Consider the following 15,563-nt stretch of genomic DNA (forward strand, 5'->3'; position numbering starts at 1 on the left):
AGAAGAGCAAGGCCCAGAATAAGATATTCAAAGAAAGCTCTTAAAGAAAAATTTTGTCAGTCAAGATTTCTTAATCCAGGGGGAGGGGCCGAGGCGAAACCCGTGCCCACCACCCGGCTGGCGACGTGGCTGGGCGGCCCGGCCTCCCCTGGCTGCTCAGCTGCCAAAGGGCGCGTGAGCCTGGACCCCCGAAGCCGCCTGCGGGAGGTCGGGGCGCGCCCCTCGGTGGGGCCAGGGGCGGGCTCTGGCTGCGGAGCCCGTTGTCCCTCCCCCCCCCCCAGGCAGTCCCAGCCCCGCCGCCACGCTGTGAGCCCCTACAGCCGGTCAGCCACTCGCGTCGCCCGCTCCTGCCTCCCTCGCAGCCGCCCTCTCTTGCGGACCATGGCGCGCCTTGGCCGCTGCCGCCTCCTGGGGCTCGCCCTGGAGCTGCTGCTGGTGCTAGCGCTGGAGCCGCAGGCGCTGCGGGCCAAGCCCATGGTGTGCAAGGAGCAAGTAGTGAGGCCGGACTCGGAGCTGGGCGAGCGGCTGCCCGAGGACAACCAGTTTCCAGTACGACCAGGAGGCCTTCCTGGGCAAAGAGGACTCCAAGACCTTCGATCAGCTCACCCCAGACGAGAGCAAGGAGAGACTGGGGAAAATTGTTGATCGAATTGACAGTGATGGGGATGGCTTTGTCACCACCGAGGAGCTGAAAAGTTGGATCAAACGGGTGCAGAAAAGATACATCTATGATAATGTTGCTAAAGTCTGGAAGGATTATGATAGAGACAAAGACGATAAAATTTCCTGGGAAGAATACAAACAATCCACCTATGGATACTACCTGGGAAACCCCACAGAGTTCCAAGATAGTTCCGATCATCACACCTTCAAAAAGATGCTGCCACGTGATGAAAGAAGATTCAAGGCTGCAGACCTCAATGGGGACCTGACAGCTACTGGAGAGGAGTTCACTGCCTTTCTACATCCTGAGGAGTTTGAGCATATGAAGGAAATTGTGGTGTTGGAAACTCTGGAGGACATCGACAAGAACGGGAATGGGTTTGTGGACCAGGATGAGTACATTGCTGATATGTTTTCTCACGAAGATAATGGCCCTGAGCCAGACTGGGTTTTGTCTGAACAGGAGAAGTTCAGTGACTTCTGGGATCTGAACAAGGATGGGAAGCTGGACAAAGACGAGATTCGCCACTGGATCCTCCCTCAAGATTATGACCATGCCCAGGCTGAGGCCAGGCACCTGGTATACAAGTCGGAGAAGAACAAGGATGAGAAGCTAACTAAAGAGGAAATACTAGACAACTGGAACATGTTTGTTGAAAGCCAAGCTATCAATTATGGGGAAGATCTCACTAAAAATCATGATGAACTTTGAAGAGACACTCACTATAATGTGGCAGATTGTCATACGCTTTCATTTATTGTCTTGGGTGGTTGCTACAATTGTCTAATTTACAGTAGTTGTGTCCCCCCAAATGCAAGTTTATACCTCAGATTGGGGTACAAATGATTTTTCACTCAAGATTTACTGGAAAATGGTCATCACTATTTTTTCAGTAAGATTTCTCTCAAAGCACATTACAATCTTGGCAAATTGCAATTCTGCATGGGGACACATTGCTACAACATGACTTTTTAAGTTTTTTTCCACTAAATTTAAATGAAAGGGGAATAAAACTTGAAAAAAAAACCCCTATTATTCTTAAGGTTGGGTGGGAGGGGCAGTATATGGAGTGACTGCTACATATTTTAACTATCAGGGTTTTTTGTTGTTGTTTGTTTTTTTATTATTTGCCACTGCTAAAAAGTTGGAGAAGTAAAAATTCTGTTGAAGCTAGATAGTGGCATTGTCCCAGGTAGCCTTATTTCCGAGCAAGTCTAACATTTCAGATTCTTTCTTCCTTTTTACTCTGAGCTGTTACTGTAAGTGGTATATAAAACCTCTGTGCATTTTTATGTACAGACCTGCTAATGTGCACAATAAATCCACATTTTCTTTTTGTTTTTATATAAACTGAGAAGCAATCAAGAAAGATAATGTGAACAAGAAAGGAGTTTTAGAGGTAGGGAAAAGACGAATGTCAAGCATTTGAAGAACTATAGGAAAATGATAAACACTTTAAATATACTTGAGAAAATTTTCTTGACAAGTAAAAGAGGTAGGTATGATCTTTGAAATAGTGAATAGAAATACAGTCCGTTTCTTCAATGATCCTCAATTGGAATGAGGCTATGGGATCACAAGAAAGCAAAATGTAGTGGAATTCATTAGTGAGCATGAATCCCTCACCTCGGATCTGCCTCCAGGATTGTTGACACCTTGGGATTGGGACTGTGATGTTCCGAGCCATTGACTGAACTGGCAGAAATGATGACTACAAGTTGAAATTCCACCTTGTGAGTAGGAAGTGAAATAAAGGATCCTGAGAGGAAAAAAAAAAAGATTTCTTTATCCAGCAAACCTCTTTCAAAATTGATGCAGAAAGAAAAGCTTTACATGTCAGGGATAAACTAAAAGAATTTATGATCACCAAAGAAGCACTACAAAGAATAGTCAAAGATAAACTTCACAAAGATGTACCCAAAAATAACTCCCAAAACTCCTGAATAGTTGATGACCATGAGAAGACAACCAAGTAAATGAAAAGACAGAATTAAATGTAGTAAATAAACCAAAATATCATAAAACTACAAACACATATCTATAATAACCCTGAATGCATCTGGTCTCAACTCCCCAGTTAAAAGACACAGATTATTGGATTGGATCAAAAAACAAGATCCAACTAAATGTTGTTTGCAACAACCCCTATCACCAGCAGATAGGTCATCCAAATATAAAATTAATAAGGATTTTTCTGACTTTAATACTATAAATCAAATATACCTAATAGACATCTACAGAATATTTCACCCCCAAACAGCTGAATTTACCTTCTTCTCAGAAGCTCATGGAATCTTTTCCATTATTGACCATATTTTAAAATGAGAACAGCTTGCAAGAGGATATTTATTGAGCTCTGCATATAAGCTATGTTCATGAATTTGATGTGCTTTGACAGGAACATGTGTTTTTCCAATAGTAAACAACTATACAAATAAATCAAAGTGTTGCTACAACAGTAGTTCCTAGAACCCATTATCTAAAATCCATTTCTATTAAAATGAGATCCTGTATTTTCAGAAACATGGGTTAATTATAAACCAAAATTTTTCTTGCTATATTTCATGGTGTTCCCTATAAAGCATATTTTTAATTTGTTACATTTATGTTCTCTCAAGAATGCTAATAAAGCTACATCACATTTTTCTTAGAAATCAAATCATATACTTTCAAAAGCTTTTGATGACTATAATTATGGGACCAAAAAGGTAAAAGGTTATACCTTTCAAATGTCATTCTCTAATTATAGTGAGCAAATCAGAAAGTGATATCTCTGTATACTACTGATAGAATCTCTATGAGAGCTTTCAGTAGTACTTCCTTCACCATATATTTTTGAAATGCACAGAATCTTCTGAAACACAATGTGGAACTACAACTTAAATGAACTTGTGTATAGCCATGACAGTGACTGGTATAGAGTTAGCACACAATCAATTCTTAGGGAAGCATGGAAAGAAATACATGAAAAAGATGACTAATTTATATTAAGCACCACTGATCCATTCCCTCTTTTAAAGAAAATATTCTGGAACTATGAATAAGTACAGTTCAATGCAACTTAGATAACAAAAGTTGGCCTTTCTTTAGCCACTAGTCCAGAAGTTTTGACTTTGAAAGATCTCAGTATAATATTAAGAACTATTTTCAGTTTTAGAAATCTTTAGATTATTTCATTGGCATTCAGTAAATTTAGTTTTTAAATGCACTGACTGAATTACCTCCACATCCTTTGTGGTGGTGTAAGAAGCATGGTCCTCTCTTTGAAAGCATGCTTCATTCTTTGTTTTGGTCAGTAACTTGGAGACAGTCTGCCTTGGCAGGTCAGTGTTACAGAATTGTTTTATATAATGGTTACATGTACATGTATCTTTGGGAATCTTTCTTAACCCAGAAAGACATCGCCTTTCTGACTTTTTTCCTGCCATATCTCCTAGTGATATATATGTGTAGAGCCAACTTTGACCAAGATGACCTAGGGGGTTGCCTATGTGGCAACCCTTGGGAATGTCTCTATTATTTTTATCATTTACCCCTGTTAGAAAATATTTCCTGTTAGAGAAATCTCAGAGATGGAAGTTCATTTTGAATCTTTAAGGTTTTCAGGCATACCCACTAAGCCTGCAAGATCCCCTGGGTAGTGTAATACACAGTGGTGTGCAGATAAACCAGCTCCTCACAGGCCAGTAGGGAGTGTTAACAATGGCAGTTTCCTGGGTATAAGCATTTCTTCCAAGGCTGATTACTAGCTATCAAAAGTTGAAAGTTTGCTTGTAAAATTGCTGAATATTGAGCAGTTATCTCTCATAAGCTGCTACAGTTTGGCTCCAGCATGCCACTGGCTTAATTAAGTCTTTATCAACCAAATGCCTGAGGAGAATAATGACAGTGACCTAAGAAGGAGGATTTTGAGAAGCAAGGCAATGGATTGTGAATAGGAAGAGAGAGGTGAAAGAAAGAAAAGGGAAGGGGGAGTACTGAGAACACAGACTAGATGATGTCATGCTGTCTCTGGGAAATGTAGTTGCGGAGAGTTGTACCAGTTGCAAGTGTGCAGGCCCTTCTTGAACTGGGAGCTTGGTTTCAGCAAAGAATTGGAGAGAAGTCTGTTTTCAAGTGAGATGATGCCCCTAGGTTCATGTGTAGGGGCCTCCTTTCTTATATCCATTGTATTTCAGAAAAAATAAAACCTGCCACTTGATATTGCATTCTTCCAAAAGTAATGCTTCCATTGATAAGAAGATTATCTGAAATTGTCAAAGACAACTAAAATTAAATCAGTAACCACCTCCTGAAGACAAGCAAATCAGCAAGTTTATGATTTTATGGAAACTGTATTTTCATTAACCTCTTGGGCAATACAAGGAGACTGACATCCCTATAAACTAAGAAAATTGTGGGATTTATTGACTTTTAAACTAAGGTGAAATATAGAAATATCAACTTTCTTTCACTCTCTAGGAAAGGCCAAATCTTGAGAAATTTCTTTTCAAATCATCAGCAGGAATATTTTAGCTCTCTTCTCTCATAACAAGCTATAAGATCATTATTCTGAATGTACCATATCCCCAGTGCATATTGTTGAGCAATATGATAAATAAATAAAAAGGCAATCTTAGAAAAATTTATAAAGGCAATTTTTCTTATATAAGAAAAGTAAATTAATTCAGGAATATACCTAGTATAAACTGAGGTGTCAAATGTCATGAATAGGTTCATATTCAATGGCTCTATAATTTTTACAATGCTGAACTTATTTGGTGCATTTATATATATAGTCAACACATCACAATGACTATAGAAATAAACTTTCTTATCATGTTTACAAACATAATTATGATTTTTATTCATAAGCAGTAAAGCATATTGTTTAAGAGCATGAAATTCTGAATGGTCATATCAGGTTTCAAATCCCTTTTGAACATTGTTTGGGATCTTTGACAGGTGAATTATTCTTTCAAAACCTCATTTTCTAATCATAATATAAAGATTATATAGAAGAAAATATATGATAAATGCCTGGCATAGAGTGAGTAATCAGTAAACAATAAAAATTAGAAACATAGGATTTAGGTAATATTGGGCTACAGAATACTTTAATGCTCATATGGAAACAAAGCAAATTAAAATGAAACAGTGCTACCTAAATACCTTATATTAAATCATGACCCAATGAGTTACATAATTCATCATCTATCCTAGTGTTAAAATGAAAGCTTTGTTTATAACCCTGTTTGGAGAAAGTTTTGTCAAGCTCCAAAAACGAATTGAAAAAAATGGCCTTTGCCTAAACTTGTCAACTTGAAGGAAAGCAGGAAATCAATGATAGGACAATTGTCAGCAGAGGATTATAAAGACAAATTAGAGGATTCTAAAGACAAATTAGAAGAAGACTAAAAAAACACACAGAAAAATATACACCATGGAGCCTAAGTCCTGAGAACAGTAAAGAGCAAGTCAAATTTGGTGCTGTGTTTCTTGGCTTTTCTTGTTTAGTTTTTTTGCCTTCCTTAGCTTTAGGACTTGAAGGCACTGGGTAGCCCTGGAAATTGAGGTTTGGGTGGCACAGAATTTGGAAGATTAGTCAAGTCTGTAAAGAGGCTGCCTAGGCATCTTGGCTTTCTCCTCTACCTTGTGCTTCTTGACAGCAGGCTCTCCCCCACAAGACAAAAGGCAAGAGCTATAATGGAGACTCCTACAGCTTAGGATAGAGCAGGAGTGAAACCATACAAGAAAGAGATAAAGTTAAAGTGTACCCCTTTCCTTACTTGGATCCAAGGAAGCTGCCATCTATGTGTGTGTGTGTGTGTGTGTGTGTGTGTGTGTGTGTGTGTGTGTTTGTGTGTGTGTGTATACACATATACAATTCTTGGCAGGAAATTAGCAAAATTCTTTTTGGACAGTGACATGCCCAAGACAAGAATATATATTTTTAAGGGAGAAGAAAAGTAAAATGAATTGGAATGGAATTGAAATTATGATAGACAGTTTGGGGATTATAGAAAGCAGCTCAGTGTGGTTAGATACACTAGGAAGGGTGTATAGGAAAGCTAGAGAAAAGGCAGGAGATTAATCTTATATCATATTATCAAGGTCATGAGATTCTTCCTGAAGGCAGTAGAAAATTAAGCAACCCTTTAATGACCTTTTATCACTGTTAGGGAATAATTTTCATTTATCTTTCTATCTGTGTTAGCAAGAGAAATGCATACATTAAATGGCAATACATACAGGATGCTGAACATTCTAGATAGAGTTCAGATCAATTCTTTCGAAAAACATAGTTTAAATATGATATAAACACTTTCTTAGAGATTAAGTCAAGTCATCTGGCTAGTTCCAGATACAGGACAAAAGCTTTAGAAAGATGGAGCAGAAAGTAACCATTTTTAAAAATTTTCTTTTTTTTGTTTTGATTTAAATAGAATATCTTCTTATTTTATTTTCTGGTTGTATGTAAAGTATATTCACACAAATTTGTGTCTTCATACATGTACTTTTCGATAACGATAACAATCAAGTTCTTTTCCTAAAACTTTACAAAGACTTGCCTGTTCACCAGCACTACCCTCGTGCAAAACAACAAATTTTTGCAAGTAATTTTTAAATATTAATGGGTAACTTCTTACACAATGGATATAATCAAAACAAACAGAAAAAAAAGAACTTGGAAATACAGGGGTGGTACAGATAGTAGAAAAACATTTCACAAAAGGACAATTGATACTCTCAGAGAGGTAAGAAAATATACTACAATCAAAAACTGATAATGGATAATATTTTAACATAGGAAATCTTCAAAGAACAAGGAAGATCTCTAGAAAATTAAAAAGTGATAGAAGTTTAAGAAAAGTCGATATAAGGTATTGGATATGAGAGAACACTTCCAAAACCCAAAGAAAGTTAAAATAGAAAAAAAGCAGATGGCGAAGCTGTATCTAATATGAATTCTAGGAAGAGAACAAGAGGGCAGAAAAGCACAAAAAAAGTAATTTAAGAAAATTTCATGGAACAACAGGTATTAGTGTAACAAATGGGAAGGCATATCCACCTGAAATTTTAGAGCCTCATAGATAATGAAGCAATGATGAAATCTTCAACATTGGAGGCAATGGAAACAGGTCATATGAAATGTGGTAGAAAATTCTAGACTATCATCTCTCAAATCCTAATGGGAGTAATATGGGAGTAATGTGGTTATAGCTCAGTGATAGATCACTTTCCTTGCATATGTGAGGCACTGGGTTTGAATCTCATCACCACATAAAGATAAATAAAGATATTTTGTCCATCTACATCTAAAAATATATTTAAGAAAGAAAGGAAGAAAGAAATCCTAATAGCACTGGCCTTCTTGGCAGCATTAGGAAGCCAAAGGGAAAATAATTTTCAACCTATAATTTATATCTAGCTGCACACTGTTGGTCATGTGTGCAGATAGGAAATATTGTAAAAACACTGTCCAATGTGCAAATCTAAAAAAAAAAAAAAAAACTTGCCTTCTTTCTCAGAAAGCAACTCACCATACAATAAGAGGATGTAGCCAGCAAAGAGGAAGACATGGATACAAAGAGTGGCTTTAACCATGAAAGAGGCAAATGTAATTAATTCCCAGTAAGATAGTGACAGAGTGTATCTAGCTGTGCAGGGGGCCTGGAAACAACCTCTCTAAAATGAAGAGGGAAGACACAGGGTAGATAACTTATTTTTTTTCCCGGTATGGGGACTAAATCCACGGGTTCTGTATCACTGAGTTACATCTCCAGCAAGCCTATTCATTCATTCATTTTGAGACAGAGTCTTGCTAAGTTGCTTAGGGCCTTACTAGGTTTCTGAGGCTGGCCTCAAACTTGCCATACTCTCCCCTCAGCCTCCCAAGTCCCTAGGATTACAGGTGTGTGCCCTGGTGCCCAGTTGGATGTCTTTTTTAACAATATAAAGAAACTAGTAATGTAATAGACTGGTGACATGAGAAGAGCTCACAGGTTTGGTGAGGAATTGTAGAACAATTAGAGGTGGATACATAAAATAGAGTTATGAATTAATGAAGAGTCCTTAAATGGTACATTGATTAGTGGGGAAAATGAAAAAGTAAAGTATGTAATAGTAGTATATATAAATAGTATATTAATTACATAGTAATGTGTATTATTTTAATGGAAATACATATAGTAGTATATAATTACATGTTTCTTTACACACTGAAGCATACTATCATACTTATGTAGTAACAAGTTAAATAATTAATATTTATTGTTTATGATACCACTCTATTAGGAAGATGAGAGAAGAAAAAATGATATGTATTTGAGGTGAAAAAGGTAAAATAATCCTTACCTTTCATAGTAGGAAGTCAATAGATTATGTCTGAAAAGTAAAGAAAACATAAGCCAGGTGTGGTGGTGCATAACTATCCCTTCTGGAAGATAGGGCAAAGGTTGAAGTTCAGGGTCACCAAAGACAACCCTGTCTCAAAATAAAATAATTAAAAGGGATGGAGATATAGCTCACTGTTAGAATACCCCTAGGTTCAATCCCCAGTACTATAAATAATAACAATAATAATAATAGTAATAATAAATAAAATATTATTCCAAAATATGGGAGTAAATAGCAGAAGTCATAGTACAAAGAGCTTTAGCAGTTGCCTTTAGGGGCTAGGAACAGATGATGGGACACAAGGTAGCTCATTGAAGGATAGGTCCCGCAGGAATGTAGCTTCTCCTCAAGGATGGAGTTGAATCACAGAAGTTAAATGACTTTATTTTGTTTTTGTTTTTAAGTAAGAATCTTTATAGAAAAGTTGTCTGCTGTGTCACACATGTATGTGGTGCCAGGGATCAAACCTAGGGGCATTGCACATACTGGGTAAGTGCTGTATCACTGAGCCACATTCCCAGCCCTGGTGGTCTGTTTTCAAGGGAATCGTTCTTAACTGTGTCCACCTTCTTATATGTTTCTGCCCAGAGAGGTGGGAAAAGAACTCACCTTTCTGTGCCCTGTTGATATCAATGTTGTGATAAGTAACATTGTTACTGATCAGCTTTCCAGAAATTGTTTCAAATCTTGCTCCTGCCCACTGATCTCTACCCTCAGTTTAAGAAATATGAATTTAAAAATAATACTATTGTTCTTTTGTTCATACATATGCAAAATTAAAATTTTTAATTAAAGTTTCACACAAGTGAATAAAGAGACATATCTTAGTTCATTTGTGCTCCTTTAACAGAATACCATGGACTGAATAATTTGTCCAGAACAAAAACTTACTGCCTCACTGATCTGGAGTCTGAGAAGTGCAATATCAAGACTCCAGAGGGTTTAGCCATTCTGATTCCCAGGTAGTGCCCTTATTATATCCTTAGTTCACCTAAGATTGAACAACAAAGAGACAAAAGATAACTAAATTTACTCTTCTATAGTAATACAAGCACCATGCATGAGGGCAGAATCCTGGTGACCTAATCATCTTTCAAATATCTGACTTTTTAATATAGTTACAGTGGCAATTAAATTTCAATAGGAGTTTTAGAGGGAACAGACATTCCAATGATAACAAGAAACAAGGCCTGACAGGTGTTAAAATGATTTTCTAGAACTGGTTTATTTGAACCTCTGCAGAATTTTCTGGTGGAAAGATGGAGGTATGATAATGGTCTTCCCCAATATAATTATTGCTCTCATTCCAGGCAAAGCAGAGCACACATATTTTCTTCTACAGCCTATAGCCCAATATCAGAGTCACTCATGCCCTCTGCTCATATCTAAAAACAGCAAAAAACATTGGCTCTTAGAAAGATGCAATACATTTAAAATGGAAAGGTGAAGCCCTTGAGCTGCTGGGCAAAACAGAAGCCCGGCTGGGCACAAAGCCAGGAAACTAGACTGGCTGGTCAGTCCCAAGGAAGCTGGCATCTCATTCACTTAGAGTTGCTTTTTCTTTCTCAAACTGCTTTGTTTCCATAGTTTCACTTTCGTTTTATTTCAGCCATGTTTGTATACCCATGAAATAACTGTGACATTAAAAAAGTGAATAATTAGTGATACTCTGCATATGAATAAACTTTTAACTACAATCTCAATGAAAATTCTATACTAGGGAATAGCCTTCCAGCAGTCCCAAGCCATAATTAATGCCTACACATCCAATATGCTCACATGGGCTAGGAACGTAGTTCAGGTGTAGAGCACTTGCCTAGCCAAGGCCCTGGATTTAGTCCAGCACAAAAAAATTAAAAAATAAAGAACAACAATATGTCATGCCATCATATTTTTAATCTAAGTCTTTATCTTTAGAATTTCAGTTCTTTTTATTGATTTTTTTTTTAAAAAATGACAGTGGAATGCATTGCAATTCTTATTACATGTAGACAGCACAATTTTTCATATCTCTGGGTATATATAAAGTATTTTGTCACCAATTCATGTCTTCATACATGTACTTTGGATGATGATGTCTATCACATTCCACCGTTTTTGCTAACCTCCTGTCCCCTGCCTTTCCCTCCCACCCCTCTGCCCTATCTAGAATCTTAGTTCTTTAAAATTCTGTTGGTTCCCACTGCCCCAGTATTTCTAGTTTATTTACAACTATATAACAGTGTTTATAATCTAGGCCTGGCTCCAGTTAGTTTAATGAACCTCAATTTCCTAGGGAGATGATAGTGATCCAAGCTGTGTCATTGACAAGTTGTCATCTGTTGAATTTAAGAGGTTCTAGACAAACAATAGATATTTGAGTCCTTTGAAAATCATTAGTAAGCTTGTTCTGGTGCAGCACTTACTGTGGATGTGCCAAAGTAGGCCCTACAGGGAAATACCAGAATATCTACCATGATTTTTATTTTGGGGAGATTAGGTTATATAGTTTAGGGGAGACAAAACTGAAAATTGTGAACTAGCAGCAAGTGCCAAACAATGTGTAGTTCAATGTTATTTAAATGAGGGTATTTGGGCCATTGTGCTGTAGTGTTTCACAGGAGAGGTGTCTGTGCTGATGAACTTTATAAGCAAAATATCTCAGCAAATTAGGATTAGAAGGGAACTTCTTCCATCTAAAAAAAAAAAATCCTAAAGACAACCATATACATAATGCTGGAAGACTGAATGTTTCTCTCTTAAGATGAAGACCAGTGCAATGATGTCTGCTCTTATTTCTATTCAGGAAGTTACTGGGAGTTGGAGCCAGTACAATCATGTAAATGTAGAAATAAATAAAAGGTATCCAGATGAGAAAGGAAAAATTAACCCTTTTCTATTCACGGGTAGCATGATTATTTTTAGAAAATCCCAAATTATCTGCAAGAAAGCTCTTAGTACTAAAAACTTAGTTGTGGGATATAAGATTGTATTTCTATATATTGGCAGAAATACATAGAATTTTATAATTTTCAGAAGTTCTATAATTCTATAATTTTTAGAAATTAAAAAATTTGAAGCAATACCACTGACAATAGTACAAAAAATATGCAATACTTAGAGATCATTTTGACACAGGGTTTACCAAATCTATATGTTGAAAATGCAAAATAATGATGAGAAAAATTAAACAAAACTTTATGTGGAGACAGTCACTATGTTGTAAATCAGAAACCACAGGATTATGATGTCAGTTCTCCAGTTTTTCTTATAGATTAAAAGTAATACTAGTCAAAACCCTAGAAGGTTTTTGTGTTGTTGTTTTTGCTTGCTTTTTGAGTAATTGACAGGCTGATTTTTAAAAGTTGTATGGAAATACAAAGGTGGACCTAGAACAGTCAAAATAATTTTGAAGAATAATGTTGTAAGTCTTATACTATTTGGATATTTTCCAACACCAACAAACAATTCTCTGATTCTCCCAATGCCAACTGCATATTGAACAGTTCAATAAAATTCTGATATTATGTGAGGTTAGAATCAGATCTCACAAGTTAAAGGATCATCCCCACAAGGCTTCCCCATTTTCAATGTCAGTTACAATTCCCAGACCACTCATACACTCATACTTCTAACCAACTGACTATAAATGTTAGTCAGTTTTTCATCACTATCAAAAATACATGAGAAAAATAACTTAGAATAGGAAAACTTTGTTTTGGCTCATGGTTTCAGACTTTCAGTCCATGGTCAGCTGGCTCCAAGGCAGGAATGTCATGGGAGAAAGTGTGGCAGAGGAAAGGTACTTAGCCCATGGCAGTCAGAAAGCACAGATAAAAGTAAGGGCCTAGGACAGATAGTCCCCAGTGACTTTGAGTCAATTCACCACTTGGATATCTTGGATATCTTCTGCCTTTTCCTTTTTTAAGGAGTGGGTGGGAGTAGACATTTTTGGCACTATGTGTTGCTTTGGTGTGATTCTTTGTTTGTGGCTTCTCTGTCGTCTCTAGGCCCGCAATGCTCGGGATAAGGCTATGCTCGTCCAAGCTCTTGCTGCTTTAGAAAATGGCAACTCGCCACAGGTCTGGCTTGCGCATCTTAAACAGTAAACCTTTGACATGGTCGTTGCACCCCAAGTTATTATAACATTGCACTGGGATCGACATGTCCTTCTTTTGTCACTCTTCTAATGCTGGAACTTCTACCATATCTTTCCTTTGTGCATACCTCTCCTCCCTGCCTTTCTGCACTAGGATCTTTGCTAGCTAATCTTACGGTCCAACTATACCTGCCATTTGATGGTGATGGTCATGGGTCCTGTTTATGGAGGTGGTTACCATAACAATGTCCTGTTGGCCACAACACGCTGAGCTGATCTTGTAGTACCCAGTGACGGGCAACTTCCACGCTTGCACTGCAACCTAAGACAGGGGAATGGGGCCTCCCCAGAGACGGGTAAGCAGTGCAGGGGCGGTGGACGACCTAAGACAGGGGCTACTTGATTCCCTTTGACATGCAATAAACAAAAGAGGGGAACTTGCTGATAGCAGGCCTTCCCTGGCCCCCAATTCTTTGTTCTGCATGTCGAAGTGGCCAGCTCACTAGGCCTCCTGTTTATCCGCCTGAGTTTCCATGGGAACGTCTTGGCCTTTATCTAACAATGGCAGATGACACGACCGAATTTCTCCCCCTTTCTGCTGTCCGTGCCTTTCTTTCAGGGTGCTGCCAACTTGTTTGTCGTTGTATTTCTATACAGCCACAGTTCAGCCTCAGCTGTCCCCCTTCGTCTACCATCATCACGATACAGGATGCAAGGCAAGGCACTGCACTTGAGTGATCCTTGAAGTGGACCTCAAGGAGAGCATGTCCTATTGCATGCGGGTTGGACATCCACGCCCCGCCCCACGAAAAAGGGCATCGGCTGATATGGAGCCAGATCTGGGGAAGGCGCCTCCTTAGGGCTGAACCATATGCAGCCACTTCTGCACAGTGGGGTAGGACCTCTACTCTTGCCTGTATTGTCTTAGTAAAACAAAAAAGGGGGAACTGTGGTGAGCCGTTTCTGTGTACTGTGGCCGCCATTACAAGATGGCGCTGATAAGCGCCGTGGCCTGTGATAAACAACTCCTTATTTTGGGAGAGTTGGCACGTAGCTGTAAAACACCCTATGAGAAAGATCCACGTGGCAGTTGTGCATTGGGGCTTTATCTGCTTTATTAAGGCTGGGGCACGTAGCAGTAGTAGTAGCAGTAGGAGTAGTAGTAGGAGTAGCAGTAGGAGTAGTAGTAGTAGTAGAGAGAAACAAGCTAAAAGACATGTCTAAACAAAGGCCTGAATAAACTGCTGAAGGAAGAATCCTGTGTCGTGTTTCCTTTGCTGGCGAGGGGACACGGCACTCATGTAGACTTTTCTTAGAACAGAAAAACTGAGAAAATGAATAGGAATTTAAAACTGATTCCAAAGATGAAGTTTTCTTGAAACCTTCTTCACTAATGAAATTTTGAAGTAAAAGATTATATGAAATAAGTTACCTGCAAATGAAACAGAAGTTTTTGGTTTCTTTCTATTTCTGATGTTTGTGATTGTTATTGTTTTGCAACTTGCTCTATAACTTCAGTTAATGATGATGTATCTTGTTTACACACAGCTAGACAAAAGAATAAAGTACATGAAAAAAACTAAATGCAGATATTTTAAGATATTAATTATAATTTAAGATATTAATTAAGATTTTAATGCAGATATTTAATATTTTTTATGATTTAAAAGAAAAGTACACTTAGGATTGGTAATCCTCCCGGATTCTAGAAAATACAAAATCAAAGGCAATAATAGTAGGCAATTGAAAGTTGCCTACTGCAATGACATAACTGTTCTTTTATGAACAAGTATAAATATTTTGATTGTCCTAATTTTTTTTTAATTTTTTTTATTGATTGTTCAAAACATTACAGAGCTCATGATATATCATCTTTCATACATTTGACTCAATTGGGTTTTGAATTCCCATTTTTACCCCAAATACAGATTTCAGAATCACATCTGTTACATACTCACATTTTTACATAATGGCATATTAGTGACTGTTGTATTCTGCTACCTTTCCTATCCCCTACTATCCCCCCTCCCCTCCCCTCCCCTCCCATCTTCCCTCTCTACCTCCTCTGCTGTTGTTCAATTCTCTCCCTTTTTTTCCCTCCCCCTTGCCCTTCATAACCTCTTATAATTTTGTGTATCATTGAAGCTCTCCTACCATTTCCATATGCTTTCCCTTCTCTCTCCCTTTCTCTCCCCCCATTCGTCTCTGTTTAATGTTAGTCTTTTCCTCATGCTCTTCCTTCCTGTTCGGTTCTTAGTTGCTCTCTTTATATCAAAGAAGACATTTGGCATTTTCTTTTTAGGGCTTGGCTAGCTTCACTTAGCATAATCTGCTCTAATGCCATCCATTTCCCTGCAAATTCTATGATTTTGTCCTTTCTTAGTACTGCATAATACTCCATTGTGTATAGATGCCACATTTTTTTTTATCCATTCATCTATT

General features: G+C 37.8%; 1 pseudogene; it reads left to right on the forward strand.

The window, feature by feature from the left end:
• The first annotated feature begins 381 nt into the window (after positions 1-381).
• Positions 382-1,464, forward strand: LOC113178348 (reticulocalbin-1 pseudogene; annotated as a pseudogene).
• The last annotated feature ends 14,099 nt before the right edge of the window (positions 1,465-15,563 follow it).

Source organism: Urocitellus parryii, chromosome 2, assembly GCF_045843805.1.
Source record: "Urocitellus parryii isolate mUroPar1 chromosome 2, mUroPar1.hap1, whole genome shotgun sequence".
Lineage (NCBI taxonomy): Eukaryota > Metazoa > Chordata > Mammalia > Rodentia > Sciuridae > Urocitellus > Urocitellus parryii.